Source organism: Mustela lutreola, chromosome 5 (genome assembly GCF_030435805.1).
Source record: "Mustela lutreola isolate mMusLut2 chromosome 5, mMusLut2.pri, whole genome shotgun sequence".
Taxonomy (NCBI): Eukaryota; Metazoa; Chordata; class Mammalia; order Carnivora; family Mustelidae; genus Mustela; species Mustela lutreola.
In genome coordinates this window covers 67,121,618-67,145,577 of record NC_081294.1, presented here as the reverse complement: position 1 = coordinate 67,145,577, position 23,960 = coordinate 67,121,618, and the positions used below count along the sequence as shown (strand labels likewise).

At 36.9% G+C, this 23,960-nt stretch overlaps 1 protein-coding gene across 2 annotated transcripts in view; it reads right to left on the bottom strand.

Annotated features, from left to right (window-relative positions):
- The window catches only part of SLC12A2 (solute carrier family 12 member 2), a 103,988-nt gene that overhangs the window by 78,504 nt on the left and 1,524 nt on the right, over positions 1 to 23,960 (bottom strand). The window lies entirely within an intron of this gene.

Below are 23,960 nucleotides of genomic sequence, written 5' to 3'. Positions count from 1 at the left end.
TAGTTTTTCCTTACCCGTATGTCAAGAGCAGGGAACAAAATACAGCTGTGTTTCCAACATCATTCTTTAAATAGAAAAGCCAACTAAATCAATTATTATTTAAGCCTGAAAATTACCATGGAGATTTCCTACCATACTTTTAAAAACCATTTCCCGTGATGCATACCCTCTAGTGAATTCCCAATATAAATTTTTTAAAAAGATTTTATTTATTTGATAGAGAGGGACACAGTGAGAGAGGGAACAGAAGCAAGGGAGTGGGAGAGGGAGAAGCAGGCTTCCTGCCAAGCAAGGAACCCAATATGGGGCTCGATCCCAGGACCCTGGGATCACGACTCAAGCCAAAGGCTGATCTTTAACAACTGGGCCACCCAGGTGCCCCAATATAAATTTTTTTTAAATTAGAACGGAGGTATATCAAGTTCTGTGTTACTGGAGAGAAAAATCTGTATCATAATCCAAACTTCCCCTTTTCCCTTGACCAGTATCTGTAAGCCAAGTAAACACATTTAATTATATTTAAAGTACTAATGCTATATGTAGCAATATGTATCAGCTTAGATTCCATATTTATACAGCTAGATGACTGCTAATTCTTAGATTTTTACGGCATAGAAGAAACGCTGCAAGTTAGATGCAATAATTTCTTTTAGTGTATTTTTTGAAAACTAATTCATCTAGGCTTTTTAATGACCAGAAAAAAATCAAATTTCCAGCTAATCCTCATGTTTGCATTGAAAGACACAGCAGTAACTTCAACTATGTGAAACACTTGGAAAACAAGTCATTCTAGGATCATAAAGAACTTAAAGATGAATGCTAATGTTAACCACTCCTGAGAATTGACAGGTCTTTAAAAACACAAAATCACAAATAGGCAGAGAGGCGGGGGTGGGGGGAGGGGAGCAGGCTCTCTGCCTGACAAGGGGGCTCGAACCCAGGACCCTGGGACCATGACCTGAGTGGAAAGCAGAGGCTTTAACCCACTGAGCCACCCAGGCGCTCCAATGTGTGTCTTTTTTAACAATGTAAAAGCATGCAGGAATTATAAACCTTTTGCTGTGGGTGCTTATCAGAATTTCACCACAAAGTTGAAGATCTAGAGATAATTATATGTTTCCACTATACTACAAACAACTGTATTCAAAAAATGAAGATTTTCCAGCATATGAAAACAGTATTTTAAAATAAACACGAGTCCACATAAAATGAAAGTTTACCTTCCTCTCCATATTCCAATAGCTCTATGTAAAAAACTATTTGTTATTAACCTCTAAAGTACAATTTAAAAATTATAATCAAGTACTTATTACTTGCATTTCAATCAACAGATTTATATATAACAAAATTGGGTTAAATTGTATTAACTTCCTGCAAGAACAGGAAACCAAAGCATAATACACATACTGTGTTCCTTTAAATACATTAATTCAGGATAAATAGGGAAATGGTGTGGTATTCTGTCTACATACAAAAAAAATTTTTTTTAATTTTATAATCCAGAAAATTTCACATTTACAATTATGAACTAAAATTATGCTCACACAAAGCTGCATAAATAACATCTTCAATCTACCTAACAAATTTCAAAAAATAATCAGTTTGTGTTTTTACCTGTTTTTCACATAATGAATAAAAAGGTCAGAAATAACATGAGTGAATTTTATTGGTAATGCCATATTAAATGAGATGGACCAAATGAGTCAAATTGATTTGGATTTATTTGGGAGGAAAAAATTTTTCCAAAAATAGCACGGTGATTCTGAGTCTACCAAGCAGGGACTAAGGATGGGGTATGAACAGAATGGGGAAGTGAGGAAGAGACTGAGAAAACAATGGAAGACCCAGAGAGCTAGGCCCACAGTAACTGGAGGCATTTCTGAATCAAATAAAGAGATACACTAATAAATTACGGCAGCCTTATTTTAGTTAGACATGCTGAATTTGAAGAGTCATGAGACAACTGAAGAGTTCTATCAGACTATTAAAAAATTCATGATTGGAACTTAGAAGAGGGGCCAGGGATAAAGAGCAAGTGGGTGAAGCTATGAAACAGAATGAAAAGAGAAACTTACAGAGAGAAAGCATGAAGAGTTGAACATTTTTCTGAGGATAAAGAAAATACAAGAATAAGGAGGTGCCTGGGTGGTTCATTTGGTTAATCACCTGCCTTCTGCTCAGATCATGATCTCAGGGTCCTGGGATAGAGTCCCGCATCAAGCTCCCTGCTCAGCGGGGAGCCTGCTCATGCTCTCTCCCACATTAGTCTCTCTTATCTCTGTGTCTTAAATACATTTAAAAAAAAATCTTTACAAAAAGAAAAGGAACTCTGGTCTCCACAGCCATTATTTCTTTGCAGAGAGTAAAGAAAAAGTTTTTGCAGTATGAGTAATCTCTTCTCTCCTCTGTATATTCAAATTTCCACCTCAACTGCATCATTCTTTCTCCTTTAACCATGGTTAACTTTTCATTGCACAATGACTCCCCCACACAAAAACACCATTACCATCAACAAATGCCCCATCAAATTTGCTCAACTGTTCTAGGACGTTAATGACTGCAAACCTGGTTTCACCCCACCACAACACCAAAATAGTTTTAAGACATCCCAAGACTTCTCTGCTGCCAAATTTAATGTACATCTTTCAGTCTCTGTCCCGCTGGACTTATGAAATGGCATATGATACTGTTCACTACTCTCTGTTTCTTGAATCATCTTGAAATGCCATACTTTCTCAGAGCCTCTTCTACCTAGCAGTTAAACAGGAACACTTGGTCCCAGAGCCATCTCCTTTGCTCATCCTGTATTTTCTTTCTACAATCAATCTTATCATCTGTAACTTATAGCCTTAAATACTATCTATATGTTAAGTAATAAGCGATGGCGCCTGTTCATTTAGATCAGAACCACCCTCTTGAGTGTGAGTCCTGAGTGTGAATTCTAATGTTGCCACTTGGATATTTTTTTTTCCTATTCTAATTCTTACCAAATGAGAAAAAGAAATTGTCAATGTGTTATACACAGCAACTTTTCTCTAAATGAAAAGAATGAAATGATTTTTCTTTCTTGGATCAGTTGTGGTGAACACTTAACTATCAAAAAAAGAATATGATGAGAAAAACAATAAGGGCTTAATAATTAAAATCCTTTATAACATAAAAGTATGTTAGATTCCTCAATGGAGGTCTTAAAAACTGTTATGAAGTTTGTTCAGTTTCCATATTCAACAACTAAACTTGTCTTTCAATTCTCCCATTTAACTTATCTTTTACATATCAAATGTCATATTTCAATTCTGACCAAAGAGAAGACACCACCTGTAATACATTGACTGAGTTTCCTCATTTTTCAGTAAAAAAGAAAGAAAAAGAAAAATCTCATGAAATCAAGCTCTTGTTTCTTCCCCAGCAGAAGAATTCTCTTCAGATTTTTAGAGACAACATATGATGAAACCAGATTTTTCAGAACACTGGACAAAAATCAAGCTTTAGGAAAAAAATACTTAACCAAATTTTTTTTTAAACTGCCACTGAAAACTTTAATACTGCTTTAAACTAGCTCTGTAAGCTGGAATGCAAAGTTGTCATCTGCGTACAGCCTTCTCAGTCCCCAAATATGCACATCAACGTGCTTCTCGATGTTAAATGCTTTAGTTCACATTTCATTAAAATGTCAGTGATTTCTCTTTCTTTGGACATCCCAGTCACTAAATCCAAAGAGTTTTCATTTCTGGAACAAAAGGTAGCAAGGAGATCTTTACAACTATACAGACAAGGATGTTAATAGTCACAGAAGAGGACTGTGCAGTGAGTTCTGAACATGTTTTTTTTGCATAGTAAGTTGAAAAAGTGTTTATTGTTGGGCAGAGAAACATCAAGACTGTAGTACAATCTCTGAATACAGTTAAGTACTAATAAAACACATTTCTAGCAGTGTTTTTTTTTTTAAACTATCTATTCATTTCAATAGGAATTTAATTTTTATAGTTAAACTGGTAAACACCTGGTAAAAGTGTCTTTGCTCAACAATTTCAGGTCACAATGGGCAAAAGATAATGTTTGCTATTTTATTTTGTTTTATTCATATTTTATTTTAAATATTTTATTTATTTATGTGACAGAGAGAGAGAGAGATCACAAGTAGGCAGAGAAGCAGGCAGAGAAAGGAGGAAGCAGGCTTTCCGCCAAGCAGAAAGCCTGTGGGGCTCGATCCCAGGACCCTAAGATCATGACCTGAGCCAGAGGCAGAGGCTTAACCCACTGAGTCACCCAGGTGCCCCTGTTTTATTCATATTTTAAAGAACTAAGCAAAGCTGCAACAAATGTCTCTTTAGGCCTAAGGCTGCCACAATACTATTTCCAGTTAGACTTAAGGATGCTCAAATATGAACATGCTACAAAAAAGAAGTGTTCCAATCCCTTAATTGTATTTAATATATTAAAAAGTCCAAAGTACCATATAACATTCTTCTGTTATTTGAAGACTCTACATTTACAAAAAGCCACTTCTGGGTATAAATCATAATCACATCCTTCTACTCATTCATACAACATATATTCATTCATCAGTTTTATCAATCACCCTAATAGGTACCTTCCAGCCCTCCTAGACTTGTTATTTTTATACTAAAGGCTAGAGATGAAAGGCAAGTCGTCTACCTTAAATGTGGTGCATTTTCCACTATATCAAAGTAGTCGCTAGTAAATTAAATGCTTAACTCGTTCAAAAAAAGCTAGGGTCCTTTTTCAATAATACCTTATCTCAAGTCACTGCCTTTCTGTGACAGTAACTCTCCCAAACTATAAAATGGAGATAATAGTCCCTGCTCACCAGTACCATCCTCTTGCAGTCTTGGGGCTCTCTAAATAATGGTCAGTTTCTGGTAATGCAGCCTCAAGAAGCAGTTGACATTTCTCCCTTGATGCTATAAAGCCAGCTGATGCAACTAGACTTGTAATCTAGAAATCTAAATTTAAATGCGAGTGCCACGTTAGAAATGTGACATTATGGAGTGCCTGGGTGGCTCAGTGGGTTAAGCCTCTGCCTCCAGCTCAGGTCATGATCTCAGGGTCCTGGATGGAGCCCCGCATCAGGCTCTATGCTTGGCGGGGAGCCTGCTTCTCCCCCTCTCTCTCTCTCTGCCTGCCTTTCTGCCTACTTGTGATCTCTCTCTCTCTGTCAAATAAATAAAATCTTAAAAAAAAAAAATGTGACATTATGACTCACCTATTTCAAAAAAATTAGAAAACTTAATCTTAGGTGTCCTGCTTTTTCAATGCATGACCACTTTTCAACAAGAACAAGATTACACACTCAGTTGACCCTAGCAGAGCCAGGACAGCAGTTTCCCTAGGACTCCACAAGTTCTCCAGGCAATGATGTTCCCGTGGCACCTGCTGAGAAGCTCTAACCTATCCCAGCACCTGAAGACTAAAGCCCATGCCAGTGAGCATCACTTAACTGCTCTTGCAACTAGAGATCCTCTTCCTTTTGTCTGCCTACTGCCTCCCTGAAATATATACTGCATTAAATCTTGATCATGTTGTGTGGACCCATTGTGAGTCTATGTTTCTGTGTGAAGGTCTGTTTATTTACAGGAACAAAATTTGCTTTTGGCATCACCTTTGCAACTACAAAGTGGTTGTGACACTAATACGTTAATTTACACAGTTAATGTGAAGATCACATAAGGTATTCTTTTACAAAAAACAAACAAACAAAAAACCCAAGACTGATTATTCACTGAAGATAAGGTTGCAAAAAAAACCTAGATTATGACATAGTTTTAAGTTTTTCAGTAAGACAAGTCTATATGTATTAACTAATCATTTTCTTGCTGCCACAAAATAGGAGTCAAAAATTCATTTACCCTGCCAAATGCTACCTTGCTTTCTAGCATTTTAACCTATGAAATAAAAATTTGGATCTCAATCACAACTGACATTCTTATGCAGTAAATCAACCTTACCAAATAATCCAAAGTGACAGGAAAAGACTAACATGAACAGGAAAAGAATGTGGAGGCAAGGGTGGGGTGTTGATACACAGCTATAAAGTTTTAATGCATTTAACAATTACTTATTCAGAAGAAGGTGCTAGGTTCAGTATAGTAGCTACAGTAAAGAATACAGAAATTTAAAAATATGCAAAAACATTTACCCTTATTTTATTGTGCAATTCCCAGTTTTGCTGGCAGATGACACCATTTAAATGTTAAAAAATTCTGCTAATTACAACCATTAAAATGTCACAACTCCAACATTAAGGGAAATCTCACATAAATAAGACTAAAACAGTAATTCCTTCCAAAAATTTTAAATTCTATCCTGTATTAATGCTTGCACTGAAAGAAAAACAAGATAGAAAAACTTCCTTAGCAGTGTCCTAAGCTGCCTTAGTACACTTAGTTCCCTCTATTTCCCTATGTTTCTGAGCAATCCCCTTACTATTTCCTCTAAGCACATGACATTTGGAAAATATAACAGATATAATGGTTTCTTCCCAATTACTTTCAAAGAGTTCAGTTCTGGATGAGAAATGGTTTGTGGGTTAAGAAATAGTCTGATTTTTTCTTTCATATTGGGGGGTGAGGGGAACCCTGGCACTGAATCTGACCCAATCAAACCAAGTCTACAATCATATACACCAGAATTTTCCTACTAACCGAGCCAGATACAATGAAACAGTTTTTCCTGCTTTCAATAAATAGAAGTTTCTTATAAAATGTAAGTTGTATAAAATCTAGGTTTACTCATTATCTTTGGGATAAACTAAGAATTCTTAATATATGAGACCATCATAGTCTAACTGACTTATTTATTTATTAGATTTTTATTTGTTTACTTGAGAGAGAGAGAGAGAGAAGGAGATGGCATGCATTCACAAGCAGAGGAGGCTGGAGAGGGAGGAGCAGGTTCCCTGCTGAGCAGGGGAGCCTGATCTGGCTAGATCCCAGGACTCTGGGATCATGACCTGAACTAAAGGCAGATGCTTAACAAACTGAGCCACGCTGTGTCCCCTATCTGGCTTACTTTAGTAACAGCCACCATTTACCAAAAACCTACAGTTTTTGGTGTGTCAGATATTTCCCTAAATGTTTACAGGTCTTATTTCCCTAATTTGGCACATCTTTGAGAGGAAACAGTCTTTTGAGAAGTTAACACATCCCAAACCATAAGCTATTAATGTGTTGACGCAGAGACTCTTCTAAATGGTCTAAGTCCACATATTACAGTGAACCAGTTAAAGTATTTTGGGCAAGGGGACAAAGACAAATCACCCAACTCTGGAAAGTGATCTGCTCAAACTTCACAATTCCCCAGCCATTCTCACTGCTCAACCCTGTTTCATCTTTCCCTCCTTCCTCTACTTCCAAATCTAAAGATGCTTTTGACATTGTCCTCCTAACAAAGACAGAAACTCTGCACTGGATGGTACCACAGGCGATTATTTCTAAATCTGTTTGTACTTTGTAGAAATTCCCCCAGGATCTACAATATCTACAAAACTTTTTGCCCTACAAGATTCTTACAGACGGCTGCACGGGACCACCTATGGAGGAGAAAGAATGGCCAGCATCTAGACATAATCTATCTGGGAAGGCATATCAAATGTTTAAATATGAAATTCTGTACCAGATGGAGCTGTGTGTGTTACTTAACTTTGGAAGTGTATTTGGAGGCTGTTGTGATATGAAAGGTAGGTAAAATAGGCCTGTCATTCAGTTTCTACATTGTCCAGGACTTCCTTTTTCCACTTAAAAACCGCATTGCCTGTTCCAGCTAGCAACTCCATTCAACCCAATGTTCCAGGTCATACAAGTTTCTTTCATCCGGTATATCTTTACCATTGTAACCTCTTGACCCCTGGACCCACCTACACATCCATGTTTTGTTACAACTCACAGTAAGATTTGACACAATTAAAGAAAAGGGAAATATTAGTCAGTTTTAGAAGTTACTGTGTTTTTCCAGTCACAGACTATTTTCCTATTTCTATTAATTTTGCTTGAAAATTTTGTACCTGCCTTATTCACCCTCAAACTTCTGTCCGAAGTGAGAAAATTATCGACAAGGTTCTAACTAAAACATTTACTCTGATATAATACTGCTTCACTGCTGAGATACTGGTTTAACTGTACTTTCTCCTGGGGAACATTCTGCTTGTTGCTCCCCCAGCTTGTAACACACTTTGAAGATGAATTTGTCCCTCACATCCTCTAGGTCTGAGATTAATTGGAGCCTCCTCTTTTCTAGGCTGCCCAACATACAGTTTATTCTCATCAGTGCCCCTTGTACTGTCTTCATAGCACAGATAATACTCTGTGATTGTCCTTTTTATTTACTCAGCTCCTGTCATCTATGCATCCACCTCCACTCCTTCAGAATGTATTAAAATGGAGCATCCATCCACAAGGGCACAGACCCTTCCTGTGATTTTACTCACAGACAAAGCAGATGAACATGGAGTCTTTACAGGCCATCTCTACTTTCCAAATAATGTCCTAAAATGGTAAAAGTAAAATTCAAAGTGTCTCTGAGTCAGTTTTAGGTTATAATTCCAGTTCTACTATTCAGTATCTATGTAAACTCTGGCAAGTTATTCAACCCCTCAGGCTGTCAGTATCCACCTTATCTGTAAAATGGAGATAATAATGCCAATTCCCTACTGTTTGAGAAGATGAAGTGAAAAAAACATGATGACTAAAAGAACACAAAAACTCATACACTGCTGGTGGTACCCTAAATTGGTAAGCAATTTTGGAAAAGAAAACTGGGCATTATCTTTTCAAATTCAAAACATGCATGATGTTCAACCCAGCAATTCCACAGTGAGGTATAGCCCTATAGATATAAAATACTTATATGAGGGACGCCTGTATAAAAATGCTCATATCAGCACTATTTAATTGCCAAATTTATATTCAGCAAATTATGTAGTAATTGCCAAAACAAGTAATAATCCAAACATCTATAACTGCAGAATAAATAAATTGTAGGATTTCATACAGTGGAAGATGGGTAACATTAAAAATGAATGAAATATAAATACAACCATAGCAGTGAACTAAAGATAACAGATAAAAATATACTGCATGATTCTATTTATATGAAGTTATAAAGCAGGCACAGCTAGACTAAGAGTCTTCAGGAATACATAAGGATGATAAAAGGCATTTAAAAAAAAATCAAAACCATAGGGTGCCTGGGTGGCTCAGTGGGTTAAGCCGTTGCCTTTGGCTCAGGTCATGAACTCAGGGTCCTGGGATCGAGTCCCACATCGGGCTCTCTGCTCAGCAGGGAGCCTGCTTCCTTCTCTCTCTCTCTCTGCCTGCCTCTCAGTGTACTTGTAATTTCTCTCTGTCAAATAAATAAGTAAAATCTTTAAAAAAAAAAAAAAATCAAAACCAAATCCCAAGGAAATAATCACCATTAAGTCAGGACCTACTTTCCGTGGGGAAAGAGGACTTGAAAGGGGTGCACGAAGGGCATCTGGGGTACCAGTGATGTTCTATCTGTTTATCTGGGTGATGACTGCATAAGTGTTCACTTGATTAAGTTATACATTTATGCTTTGTGTTTTTGTTATAACCCACAATTTTAAAAAAATGACTTAAAAAGGTTCAACAAGAACATGTTTTAAGTGCTTGGTGCATTGCCTGACATTAACAAGTAATTACTCAATACGTTTTAGCTATTACTGTAAACAACTAATAAGCAATCTATTACTGCAACTGTCCTGTTGTGCACTTAAATAACCAGATGTTGAACAAATATAAAAGTAAATACCACAAAACAGCATTAATCTAGACTCTACTACACAGCTTCTTATAAATGGTTAATAGTAGGGCTTAAAATTACCCCTGGAAGAAAAAAATAAAAAAACAATGACTGTCACATACAAACAGGATCACCATTCTGCCTGGTGGTAAATAAGACACAGTGCAAATATCATGGCTTTTATTGTTAAGGATCAAACTGCTAAAAAGTTTTGCAATTTACCTGGTACTGAAAAATGGGCTTACTAAGTTAGATAACTTCCTCTCTTCACTATTTCCCTTAGTGACAAATGATAAGCACTTTATTTCAACTAGGGTTAATGTCAGGAAGCACCGTCTGAGAAGACAAGCAAACTTCTGGGCCCAGCTTTATTTACGCCAATCAAATCATCATTAATGACAGGCAGAAGAGTAAAAATTTTATTTCATGATACTATTAATAAATATGAATTATTCTTTGTTATAAGCAGCTTATTATTGATTTAAATAAACCCAAAATTAAATCTAAAAAACATTAAAATTCACAAAAAAATGCAATTTAAATCCTAAAAACAAACTTTTGAACTAAGGTATTAATAAAGACACTTTAAAGATGAAAATCTCTCATATAATTTAAAAGCCATCTGTTTACTAAGATAAGATAAAGTATTAAATTAACATCCTAAAACATAGCCAAAACCAGTAATTAAAAATGGATGTATACATATGCACATTTAGATGCCAAAGTGGCTGGGTTTATTCTAATAATTTTTTCATCAAGTACTAGCCAATTAGCCAACTAGCCAATTATATCATCCCAAAGCTACCAACATTTCCTATCCGTGCTGTCGGTGATTGGTGTATTCAGTGTAATGCTCCCCATACAGACTACTCTCTCAAAACAAAGTATTGTTTTACAGGAATCCAATCTGCTCTGGTTAACAATGGTCTATTAATATCCAGTGGCATTAATGCAAAGCTCAAAACTCAAGTGCCACAGATAAAAGTGGATGGTGTGACCATGTGACTTTACAATGAACCAAGTCAGAACTGCTGATTACAGTCAAAGAATTCAGTACTCTACCTAGCCCATCATGTTCTTTACTAGCCATTCAAGACTGAGTTACAACACTGTGCATTAAAAACAGCATAATGCATGCATGATTTCAAATCCCATAAAACTTGCTAACTTCAACAAATAATTTGAACCTAACTCAAATTATCAGAACACTTACCACTCCCACTATCAATTAATAATATGACTCTGTGATCTACATTTCAAATTGTTTTACTTTTAAAACAAGAAGGACCAAAAGTTATCAAGGATAAAAATACATGACCAGTGGCATCATAAGTGGGGAAAATATTAGAAAAGCAATATAGAGAACCATGTGACAACAAAAACTACAGCTAGGGCATGGCATGCACTTGGTATTTCATGTACTTCTCACTATGAATTACTGTCTTTCTCATTTTCTATAGCAGGAAACCAAGGACCAAATGGGAAAGATCAAGATTTAAATCCCTGACTGACAGCTCAACTACACAGGCAGGGTAAAGAACCTGGGGCAGATGGAAAAAAACAAACAAATATCAGAAAGGAAATGCTCCTGATAGATGCAGCTACGATGGATGAGATCCCTCAGTATGATGCCTTTTTTATTGGAGATGATTCCCCCAAATGTGTGTAACTCAAATGGATGGAAGCCTAAGTAACGAGAAACATCGGAGAAGACAGTCCAAAGCCAAGACAGGAATTGAGATATAAGTGGCAATCTCCAGAGGAAAAAATGGAATGATGTCAAGGGTAAGCCCCAAATCTTGGCTAACCATAAAATTACACAGGTATAAGGAAGACCTCCCCACCCCAAGGAGGCAGGCTAATAAAAGCAGCAGCTGAAAACCAGAAAACAGAACGGTTATATCAGCTAACACAGAGCTGGAAAACAGGCAGGCAGTCAAATACCTGATGGAACAATAATCCTTAAAAGAAAATAAACTACCACCACCACCACCGGAAGGCACTATAATGTATTACCTCCATGTTCAATTTTCACTTCTAAGTATTAATAAATAGGGAACTATAGCTCGTAATTAAGAAAAAAAACAACCATTAGAGATTAATGACAAGTAGGTCCAGATGTTGGATTTAGTTGATAAAGACTTCAAAACAGGGGCAACGGGGTCACTCAGTTGGTTGAACGTCCGACTCTTGATTTCAGCTCAGGTCATGATCTCAGAGTTTTGGGTATCAGGTTCCCCACTCTCTGGAGAGACTGCCTGAGATTCTCCCTCTCTCTCTGCCCCACTCCCACTCACTGTCACTTGTGCTCTCTTTCTCTCAAATAAATAAATCTTAAGAAAAAAAAAAAAACCTCAAAACAGCTATAATAATATGTTAAAAAAACTAAAGGTGAATATGATTATCAATTAATGAAAAGCGTATCTCTACAGAGAAACAGAAGCTATATTTTAAAAATTACAAATTCTAGACCTGCAAATCGCAAAACCTGCAATGAAAAGTTCATTAGATGGACTCAATAGCAGAAGGTAAATGGCAGGAGGAAGCGGTGAAAAGCATTAACTTACAGACAGAAGAAATTTAACAAATTGAAAAACAGAAACACACACACACAAACAGCCCTATATACAAATGCTGAAAGCTACAAGTAAAGAGAAAAATGACATGGTTAATGGCCTTCTTATCAGAAACAATGGTGAGAAGACAGTAGAGGTGCATACTCAAAGGGTTGAAAGAAAACCCTGTCAACCAAGAAGACCGCATCTAGCAAAATTATCTTTCAAAAGTAAAGTGAAATAAAGACATTTTCCCATTAACAAAAATCATTTTTTACCAGTTGACCTCCTTTACACGAAGCACTGAAAGAAGGAAAGGACTACCAGCACCATGATCTACAAGAAGAAATAAAAATGAATGGAAATAAATGAGTATAAAATACCATACATCTATTTTTATTTTCTTCTCTCTTTAAAAGCCATATGGTTGTTGAAAGAAAAATGTACAACACTGTACTGGGGTTTCTAATTTATGACAACCAGAGCACTAAGAAAAGGACTGTTTTAAAGTTCCTATATTTTAGCTGAAGAAATTCAGTATTATCTCTAAGTAGAGTAACCACTGAAATAATAATAATAATAATACAAAGAAACATATCTCTAGAAAGTCAAGAGAAGAATTAAAATGGAATACTAAAAAATATCTGATTAGCACAAAAATTGTCAGGAAAAGAGGATTAGGGAATCACAAAACAAATAAGGAAACAGTGAACAAGTATCAAAAACACCAAAGCCTATTACAACCAAATTGCAATAGAGGTAAATGGAGACTAAATAAGTCAGCAGAAAATACAAGTTATGGTTATATACATCATATATAACCATATATGGTTATATACATGTATGGGAGTATTACCCACTCACTTAAAAGAGCAGATTACTGTGGGTGACAGAAAACTTTTATTACTTACTTAATAATGATTAGTTATTTAATGCTAGGTCAAATAAAAAAAACAGTAGTTTTAAAATGCACACAAAAACACAAAAATTTTGTAAACTTTCCCTATCTTCCAAAGCTTCTATATTTTCTTTTCATAATGAAATAATAACAAACATTTTAAATAAAGTACAAAATGAAGTGTCTGGAGTACATTTTTAAAGTGTTAGTTTTAAAAAGGATTACTCCTCAGCCTCTTAAAATTCGGTACTCTAGGATGCCTTGAGACTGAAATTTCCTCAAATTGTGTAGTTCGCTGACTCTCTTTTGTATTAAGATTTAAAACACTGTTTAAAAAAAATTAAAAAAAATAAAATAAAACACTGTTGTAAATGTGTGCCTGCACTTTGCTGGATGGAGATGCTACAATAACCAAAACTCAAGTGGTGTTCTTTGCATCCATTCTAAAGGGCTACTCTAGAGTGCTATTTACTGAGAACTTTGTTTCTGCTTTTCATGATTTTCTTATCTTTCATCTCTATGACACGCTGGCTGTCTCTGGCTCCACCTCTGCCATGCTCATTTTCCCTTCTAATTTATTTTGTGCCATACTTGTTATAAATGTGCATAAAGTATAACTATATAGTCCACAAGCATAGGTGGGGTGAAACTCTCTGATGTGAAAGCCTTTATGTTAGTGCTGTTGCTTTGTTTAATTAAGAGATCAGCTTTTTTTTCAGGTGAGCAAATCTTCCAAATAATTGGGACTGAAAGAAGTGAGGCAGTTTAGTAATTTCTCCAAACCCACAAATTTACAAATTTGCCTATTATTATTTCTAGAAATTTACAGATAAGTCAGTGCTGCAAGTAATTTATCATAAAGTTCACTTCTAAAACAATAGAGCTTGGGTGTTTATGTCTGCAACCATTAGGTTCTACAAAAGAGAGATACGAGGCACAAGGAAGGGTAGGTCAGTCACTTCAGCATTTGACAAGTGATTTCAGCTCAGATCATGATCTCAGGGTCATGGGTTCCAGCACCACGCTGGGCTCCCCACTCAGTGTGGAGTCTGCTTGTCTCTCTCCCTCTGCTCTTCCTCTCACTCAGGTTCTCTCTCTCTCTCTCCATCTCAAATAAAGTCTTTTAAAAAAAAAAAAGAAAAGAGGGGGCAGTACCTCTCTCTGGAATAAGTCTAACTATTCTACATGAACTCTTCAGGATTCAGATTTATCCTTTAGTACTTTTAATGTCTGATTTCCCTACAGGATTTTAATAGGCCACTGAATAAACATACACGTTTGTCCTAATACCTTGCATGTGAGCTATCCATTAACATACCCAGGTTTAAAAACAGCCATCTGTCACTTACAGGCTATGAGACTTGGGCAAATTGTTATAAGCCTGAATTTATCTATAATTTACCTGGTTTGGAAGTCTATCATACCCAGACTATGGGAAGCTCCTGAAACATGGCAGATCTTCAATAATTGGTAACTTAATGTAATGCAGTATAGAGTTACTGAAAGGTTAAAGTCAGATCTTTGAGAGTTACCACTTATCCATATAAGGGTATTCCAAAGTTGAGTATCACCACATCAAAAAAATAACAAATGTAGGGGCACCTGGGTGGCTCAATGGTTTAAGCCTCTGCCTTCGGCTCGGGTCATGATCTCAGGGTCCTGGGATGGAGCCCCACATTCAGCTCTCTGCTCTCGGCGGGGAGCCTGCTTCCCCCTCTCTCTCTGCGGGCCTCTCTGCCTACTTGTGATCTCACTCTGTCAAATAAATAAATAAAATCTTTTAAAAAAATAATAAATGTACTACTGTTATAGACATAACCAAAGTGTAAGACTCTCAACATGCTTTGGGACACTGGTTCTCAAACCTATCTCTCTGTGAATCACCAGGAAAGCTTATTAAAAACTATATATATATTCTGTGGTAAAGAGGTAGTTTTTGTCCAGGTGATTCTTTTAAAAATTTTGAAATCACTAGTTCATAAAAAAAGATAAGGAGAGAAAGACCCAGTTTCAGAAAGATTCAGCGTAAGTATTAGTTGTATGGCTGTAGGCAAACCACAACCTTGTAAAATCATATTGCTACTCCAAGACCCTCTTAAAACCTACTTCCTCCAAAGATATATTTGAACACCAAATACAGATATATAAGTTAAAAATCTTTGGATACTTCAACACTTCGTACAATATTAAGAAATTCTTCATAGCCTTTCCAATTAAAGACCCAAATTTCCATTCTCAGATGGAAATAGGTTTATTTCACTGATCCAACAAACACTTCATGGATGGAGTAATACGTTTAAACACCTTTATATAAGGAGGGATGCCACGCAACATTACAAAATATTTGACTTTAATAATTTTAAACTAGGGATGACTATTTAATGTGGAAGAAAAGAAAGGAGAAATGAAAAAAGGAAAAAAAGTCCCTTTAAATATCACTTTTTTTGACAGCATTAACTGATCTTTCTGTAATGATAAAAATGTTCCAGCTCTCCAATGATCCAATACTATTTAGCTCCATGTGGGTATTTGAGCACTTAAAATGTAGCTCTAGTAACTGAAAACTTGAATTTTTAACTTAAATTTAGACTTAGTTTCACAGCCATATATAACTACTGGTTATTGTATCATAAGGTGTAGCCCTAGAACATTTAAAAATGTAGTCCTTTTGAGAGATGTGTATCGATAGGGAAAGGCAGAGGAAACAAACAAATACTAAGATTCCATTTATAACAAACTTTCTTAGGGGTACCTGGCTCCTTCAATGGGTAGAACATGCGACTCTTAGTCAGTGGTTGTAAGCTGGAGCCCCATGTTGGGTGCAGAGATGACTTAAAAGTAAAATCTTAAAAAAAAAAAAAAAAAGAAGAATACATTCATATGATAAAATGGACGAGTCCAAATCTTTTCTACCTTATCTTCAATGAGCTAAAAAACAACTGTCATGGGTATTTTAAAAAGAAAGTAATCATAAAGTAACAAAAATGTACACAGTATTAAACTATATCATACTGGAATTAGCACCAATTAAGAATCAGAATATTTGCTCCAAGTTCCAACCCTGACTCAGGAAAATCATAAGTCCTATAATTTTGGACAGGTTACTGAGCTCTTCTGCTGCTGCTTTTTCCCCCCAACATTTTATTTATGTGTTTGAAAGAGAGAGAGAGAGCACAAACAGGGGGAGAGGCAAAGAGAGAGGGAAAAGAAGATGCCCCACCCACATTGAGCAGGGAGCCCAACACATTGGCTGGATCCCAGAACCCTGGGATCATGACCTGGGGCGAAGGCATATGTTTAACCATCTGAGCCATTCAGGTACCTCTGAGCTCCTCTGCTTCTTAAACTCCAAATGTGAGTTATCACGGTAATCTGTCAAATGTCCTTTAGAGATTCTAAATAACAAATATAGGGTATGTCAAAGAATTTTTCTTTTGTAGTCCATTGATTTACAAAGAAGGAGTTCCCTTACTGAAAATTTATTGATTGAGGGTCTGCTACCTCAAGCCTATATACAAGGTACTAGGGACACATAATGGTAAGTAGCCACATAGTCTGCTTCTCATGGACCTTGAAGTCAACTCAAGGCAATTAAATAACCACATTAATAAATATACTATTATTAACTGAAATAAAGCATCTCAGGGAAAAAGTGGTTTGTCCTAGCTAGAGAATAAAAGCTTCCTCTGAGGACAATAGGACTGAAGCAAAATCTTAAAACTGAAAAGTTAACAGTGTGTGTATGGGGGAGAAGGGAGCAAGAGTTCATGGACAGTATCATGTACAAAGGCCCTATGGAAAAGGAAGTACTGTGACACTGAGTAACTGAAACACTGAAGAAGAGGTAAGCCAGACCTAGACAATGCAGGGCTAGTTTTAAGCCAAGGGATAACATATCAATTTGGTTTTAAAAATATTCTGGGTACAATAGTGATGGGAGAGCACAGTGAATAGAGAACCCAGTTAGAAGGCTATAGAGGGACATGCTGCAGTTTGGGTTTGGATAGTAGCAGTGAAGATGAAAAAAAAACAACAACAACAACTTTGGAAATAAAGGTGATAGAACTCGGTGATAAACTGGATGTGGAACAATTAGAGAAAGCATCAAGGACAACTCATATACTTCTCACCAGTGTAACACAAAGAATAGTGGTACCATCCATGCAGACATAGGGCAAACTAGAAGAGGCTTAGGCTGATTTGCTTTTGGAACGGGAGGGAGAAAATCCTAAATTTGTGAGTACATGGTGTCTTTAAGATTAGAGAAAAAATCCAGCAGTCACTAGTTGTCCTCAATTCAGCAAAGGGATTGTAGGTAGGACACAAAATTTTGGAATTCATTAGCCTACAGATCATATAGCATAGAGGAGAAAAAGAAAGACAGGGCGAGGAGAAATGGCAGAATCTAACCTTGAAGATGGCCAATTTGGAGAAAAAGGAGACTGCATAAGACACTGGACTGAAAGAAACACAGAGTTAAAAGACAAAATGGTGCTACAGAAGCCCTAGAAAAGAGAAAAAAGACCTCAACAGAAAATCAAATACTGCTGGAAGGTTGAATGTTGATGGGAGATGGGACAGGGGAGGGAGAAGGTATTCTTCTGGACTTGATAATAGGGTGGAGATCACTGGTAACATTGAGAAGTAAAATGATGGCATAGATGTTCAGGATCTGCATGGGTCCTTTAAATCTCCACTGGAAAAATCAAGCCTACCCTAAAAAGCCAACTACCCTCCAAAAGTGCTGAAATGACTCACATACTGAACTATGTTAGAAGCCACATTGTCGAAGGATCTAATTCACATGAACCTAAGAAAGAACCATCCCAAATGTTTCTGCGATTCTTAACCTAGGTGAGTATCTAATTAGTCAATGTTCAGGAACAGTATAGTGAAAATTTAAAGCAGGGGAATTTCGGAGCCCAGGGGCACTACAAATCACCTGCTGTAATTAGCTTTTGCACAGAGACAACATTCCACTAAGCTATTTTTTGCTTTTCAGATTCTCCCCATCTTCTAAATAGACATCCCGGAGTTCTCTGTCAGTACTCAAGTTTTCATAATAGCTTTTAGAAAGCAGTAATACAGATTCTAGTAAAATATCAAAGGATAAAGTAGCCAGTGGTGGAAGACAGATTTCATATTTATTTTTTTAAAGATTTTATTTATTTGAGAGAGAGAGAGAGCATGAGAGAGCATGTGTGCATACACGCCAGAGAGCACCATGAGAAGTAGGCTCTTAGCTGAGCAGGAACCCTGACAGGAGGCTCCATCCCAGGACTCCAGGATCATGACCTGAGTAGAAGGCAGCTGCTCAACCAACTAAGCCACCCAGGTGCCCCCAGCTTTCATACGTTAAATGAGAGACTATAGATTCCGATGGATAATTTTTTAAGATTTGAAAGAGAACAAGAGCACATGTGTGTACACACATGCACACACACAGGCGGAGGGAGAGGCAGAGGGAGAGGGAGAGGACCTCCGACACCTTGCTGAGCACAAAGCCCACCGCTGGGTTCCATCGCATAATGCTACGACCAGGACCTGCACCCAAATCAAGAAATGGATGCTTAGCCCATTAAGCCATCCAGGTGCCCCACCACTGATACATTTTTAACTTGAATATTTTAAGTTGTTTTCCTTCTTGTCCATCCCTCACCCTTTCACCTTCTGGAACTGACCCGCTAGTTGCACACCCTTTTGTATCCTCTTTGAAAAACTATTGGTTTTCACAACCTTCCCTAAAATCTTAAGTATAAAAGCACATTTTTATGATACAAATTAGAACCCATTTTCTTAAATACTATTATTTCACAAACCAGTGGATGCCATTTTATTAATAAGGCTCTTTATTAAAATCACCATAAATATCAACTCCATTCTAAAGAGGGAAAAGCCCTGGCATTAATCTTTCCATATACCCCTCATCGAAAACAGCAACAAATTCCAATAATTTTACCTTTTTAACACACCCAGCATCTCGATACCTCTCATTATATCAAACATGGTTATCTCAGGTTTGCTCCTCATTATTGTTCTGACCTCTCCTATCACTCTTCCTCTTGCTCATCCCATCTTGCTGGCCTCCTTGTTTCTGTAACACCAAGCACACTTCCACCTCAGGGTCTTGATGTTCATCATTCACCTGCCTGGACTGTTCTTCTCCCAATATTTGTAAGGGTTGATCCCTCACTCCCTTTTGCTCAGCATCAGAGAGACCTTCTCTGACTACCCTCATAGAGCACACTGGCCATTACCATCTAGCCATTTGGACCTATTTGCTTACTGACTCCTAGGACTAGAATGAAATCTCTGAGACTTGGCTGTATTTGTAGCTCTACAAATATAGCACTTAAAACAGTGCTGTTGTTTGTGCTCAGTAAGGCTTTGTTGAGTAAATAAATTCATGTCACTTCAGCGTGGAACCAAAGGATTAGTACTTTGGATTTTCTAAACACTTACATAAAACATGTAAGTAAAAATTATTTAAAACAGATACACTTAACACATAAGAACTGAGATACGTTATTCCAGTCTCATGGGATTGGGACTGTGAGTATAGCAACACAAATACATATAGAGAAGACATCAATTATGATTGCAGTGTACAGTTCTGCCACATTTTAAATCCCAAGGTCTCTCTTTCCTTCTACCCAGGCAGTCAGCTGGTGTGTACCTGCGTGACTGCATACAGTGTTATGGATAAACCACACTTCTCCTCAAGTGGTATGGGTTTAGCCTGGTGAAACAGCTGCCAAAAGTGCACAATCTTTGATATTTGACTTTGCCATGTGCAAATATTTCTTATCATGGTCCTACCTTTATTCAGTCTGGGAACTCCTCTACTCCTCCCCCGTTTATGGGATGTGACCCATTCTTTCCTTCAGGAAACTTCAAGTTATGTAATAAAGTCATTAGTAGTGTCCGAAATTTCTTGTCCCAGAGTCAATACAGCTCACTAAAAGAAGCAGCTACACAAGTTAGTGGAGATGACGTACTGTTTAATGTTTTAAAGTCCTTCTTAAGAAGGAAGAACTGCCTACCCTGACACATTCAGTGAACAAATGTATATTAAGTACCTGTTCTATGTATGGAGATACATGAGACACAAGCTCAGATTCCACGAAAGTCACAGTCATATTTATCACTAACTACACTATCGCAATCATTCCTCTCAGTTTTATCATTTCACTTTCACGAAGTCAGGGCAGAGGGATGATGCTGATAACCCACAGTATGTCCTCTTCAACATCCCTACCATCTCCGAGCAGGTGGAGCTGGGGCGGGGGGGGGGGGGGGCAGGTAGGAAGAAGAAGAGATAACAAAGAGAAGCTACTATGTCCTGGCATGAATCACACCCAAAACTCTGTGATCTTCCCAGCTCCCATGCCTTGACTAAGGACAACTGTGCAAAGGTAATCGTACCTGTAAAAGGGTTTTTAATAATGCTTTAATCCTGTAGAAGCTATTACGGGTCATCCACTCAATTTTTCCACATTTGATCATGTTTTCCATTACATGTGTTGAAGTTGCCCATCAAATATTAATTTGTCTGACCTCCACTTTTAAATTTCTCCTTGTAGGGGCAAGAATCAGTACTTTGAACTTACTTTTTGAAAAAAGACTAAAAAACAAAACAAACAAACAAACAAAAAAAAAAACCACTTCCTAGTAAGAGCCCTGAGGAGTTTCTGCCTTCTTTAAAACTCCTTTCTCAGCTTCCCTGACAGTGCTATCCTGGCTATTTCTCACCAGCCTAGCAGCTCCTTCTCGCTTCCCTTTTTAATGTCTCCACAACATCTAACAAACCTTTATACATTCTCTACACTTAAAGTCAGACCCCATTTCTTTTCTGTTACCTTCCCACTCTCCCTAAGTCATTTCAAGTCCATGATTTGAGACTCTCCCTATCTATACATATATATACCTACACTTCTTTATATTAGATATACAGTGTATATGCACACATACATACATGTGTACATACCTGTGTGTATATAAATACTTATATAAACACATATGTACACACATTTATACAGATATAACATGTATTCTGTCTCCCTCCCTCAAAATGACTCTTGGACTAAAATATAAACTACCATTCTAAAACAATTCCTTCTTTCCGCTCTCAAATCTAGTTCCTCTCCTGTATTTGCCATCTCAGTAGTAACACCATCTATTCAGTTGCTCAAGTCCAAAACCTGGGAATCAGCTCCTCTTTCACTCCCACATCCAAACCACCTGCATACGGTTCTTTCTGCCACCAACTCTTATTATCTGTAACTCGGTAATAGCTTGGATCTCCCTGCTTCCATTGTTGTTCCTGCCAATCCATTCTTTATCCAGCAGCCCGAGATGGTATAAAAAAACAGATCATGTTGCCACCTCATAAAAAAATCCTTCAATAACTTGCCACTATGTTTATAATAACATCTTCTCCTGGCCTCTTTATAGTTCTTTGGACATACAACTCTCTCCTCTCAGTATATTTACATATAGGGCCTCTTTGGCCTGGAATGCTATCCTGCCCTATCATAAACTTATACTTTAGGTTTTAGCTTCAATGTCTCACTTCTTGAAAAAGGCCTCCCCAACCCCAATTAAAATTAGGTCCTTTTATAGCCTTACTAGTATCTTACACGTTTCTCACAAAGCCCTGAAAATAAAGCTTGTACCTATCTTATTTGTGCAACCATTTGGTTAAGGTGTATCTAGACAAAGTCAATATATGTTCTGCTAACCACTCCATTATGCCACAGTACCAAAAGCCATGTGGCCAACACTTAAGAAACTCCTCTCTCCAATAAAAATTTGACAAATGGAAAACTCATGAGTCCTGGCTCTACAAAGGCTGCACAAGACAGTAATACACACCATGGAAGCGCCCTATTCCACTTCACATGGATTTTCAGGGGAAAAATCTTTAAAGTCACAGTGGTGGGTAAAGAAAGGAAAACAAGAGGAAGAAAGACTATATAGTCCTCTCCCCTAACAAGTTTCTAAAGTGCTTGTCTTTTACTTCTTTTGATCTTTTGTAGAGCCTAGTAGAGAGTTAGAGCCAGTTAAGGTGCATACTGAAGCACTTATTAATCAGAGTAAATTATGTGACATTCAATCAGGCGCTAGAATTAAATGTTACAAAATTCTAAATATTATGATTCACTGAGGGCTAGAAGCATTAGAATAGGCTTCATGGAGGTAAAAGTAAATCTAGGCATGGTGAGGATCTAGTCAAACTATGCTAGAACCTCTCCTACCCTCCTTCAACAGCGGTCAGTCTCCATAGTCAGATCTGTACTCCTTAACATGACATGTTTCTTCAGTCCATTTGTAAAATTCTGAACAAAATTATTTTCCATATGAGGTACTATGCTTAGTTACTATCTAATAAACTTTTTAAACTAACCATAAAGGTCACTTCTCCCAAGTGGCAGAAGGTTAAAACAAAACAAATCAAAACTACAAAGAATTCCATATACTACCTGTTGCATAAATGGAGCTATGAACATAACATTTACACACTACATTCATCATGTAGGAATTAAGAGAATCTAAATTGAAACCCTAGAGTTTGTGTACTTTCTGATAGGCCAAGACAGATCAAAATAATAACTACACAAGCCATTATCTTCTAGGCACTGAACATGAGCCTTGATGTCCTTTTCTTTTCTAATCTTCAAAATAACCACGGAAGCGGAGGAAGATGAGGCTCACAGGTTGGATAGTTGCTTCAGATATACAGCTAACTAAAAAGTTTTCTTTTTGAGACACTGTAAATGGATCAAAAATGCCCAAAAAACCCTCATGTTTTGGAGAACTTGAAGAGCTCTGTTGTTCAGAAAACTTAAGAGTAACAAAAACTTTCCTAGGATATTTACAAGTTTAAGGTATATAATATCCTTCAATTCAAAAACCCTTTTAAAAACTTAGGGGTAAATATAGACTGCCTTATTACTTAACTGTTCAGCTTTGGTGCAATCAATCCAAAATATAGCTTATGGTATTTTTAATAATAAAATTGCTATAATGAAAGGGAAATTACCAGCTATACATCTACTTTACAGAGATTTGGAGTTTGGCAGGGATAAAAACAAATTACAAGTTTCTTTCTTTTGAAAGAAACTACAAGAGTATAAATAAGTGTCTTAAAAACTGTTTTTCTTCTGATATGACAAAATACTGTAAGGGAGTAACAGGAGTAGTATTATCCAAAGCTAAATGATGTCAGGCTTTTAAAGAATCATAAGCTGTTAAGGATTGAGACCTCTGTAATTATTTCAAAATGTATGAATGTTTCATTATCAAACACTAGGACAAGTAGAGTCTTGCATGAAATGAGTCTATGAGAGCAAATAATCACACCTGAAGAAATTACATACTTTCTCTATTCAAACTTTTCCACACTATGACATCTCAGCCTATGGTGGTACCAACTCTGGATTCACAAAATTTCATCAACATAATCCTTTTACACTTGTTAAAACAAACATCAAATAATCCCAACTCATAAAAGTTAAATATTAATTTTCAAAAGCACTGAGCTTATCTCAAAATAGTAATTTTACACCCTGAAGAAATAAAAATTGGATGTGGCCATAAAAAATAACTATGTGGAAACCAGTAGACTTTTAGGGATGGTTTTCTGTTCACAAAGTGTAACTACTTATGCAAGACCCCAGAAGATCTTTCTATACATCCTCCACAGGAAAAAAAAACAATTCTCTTGT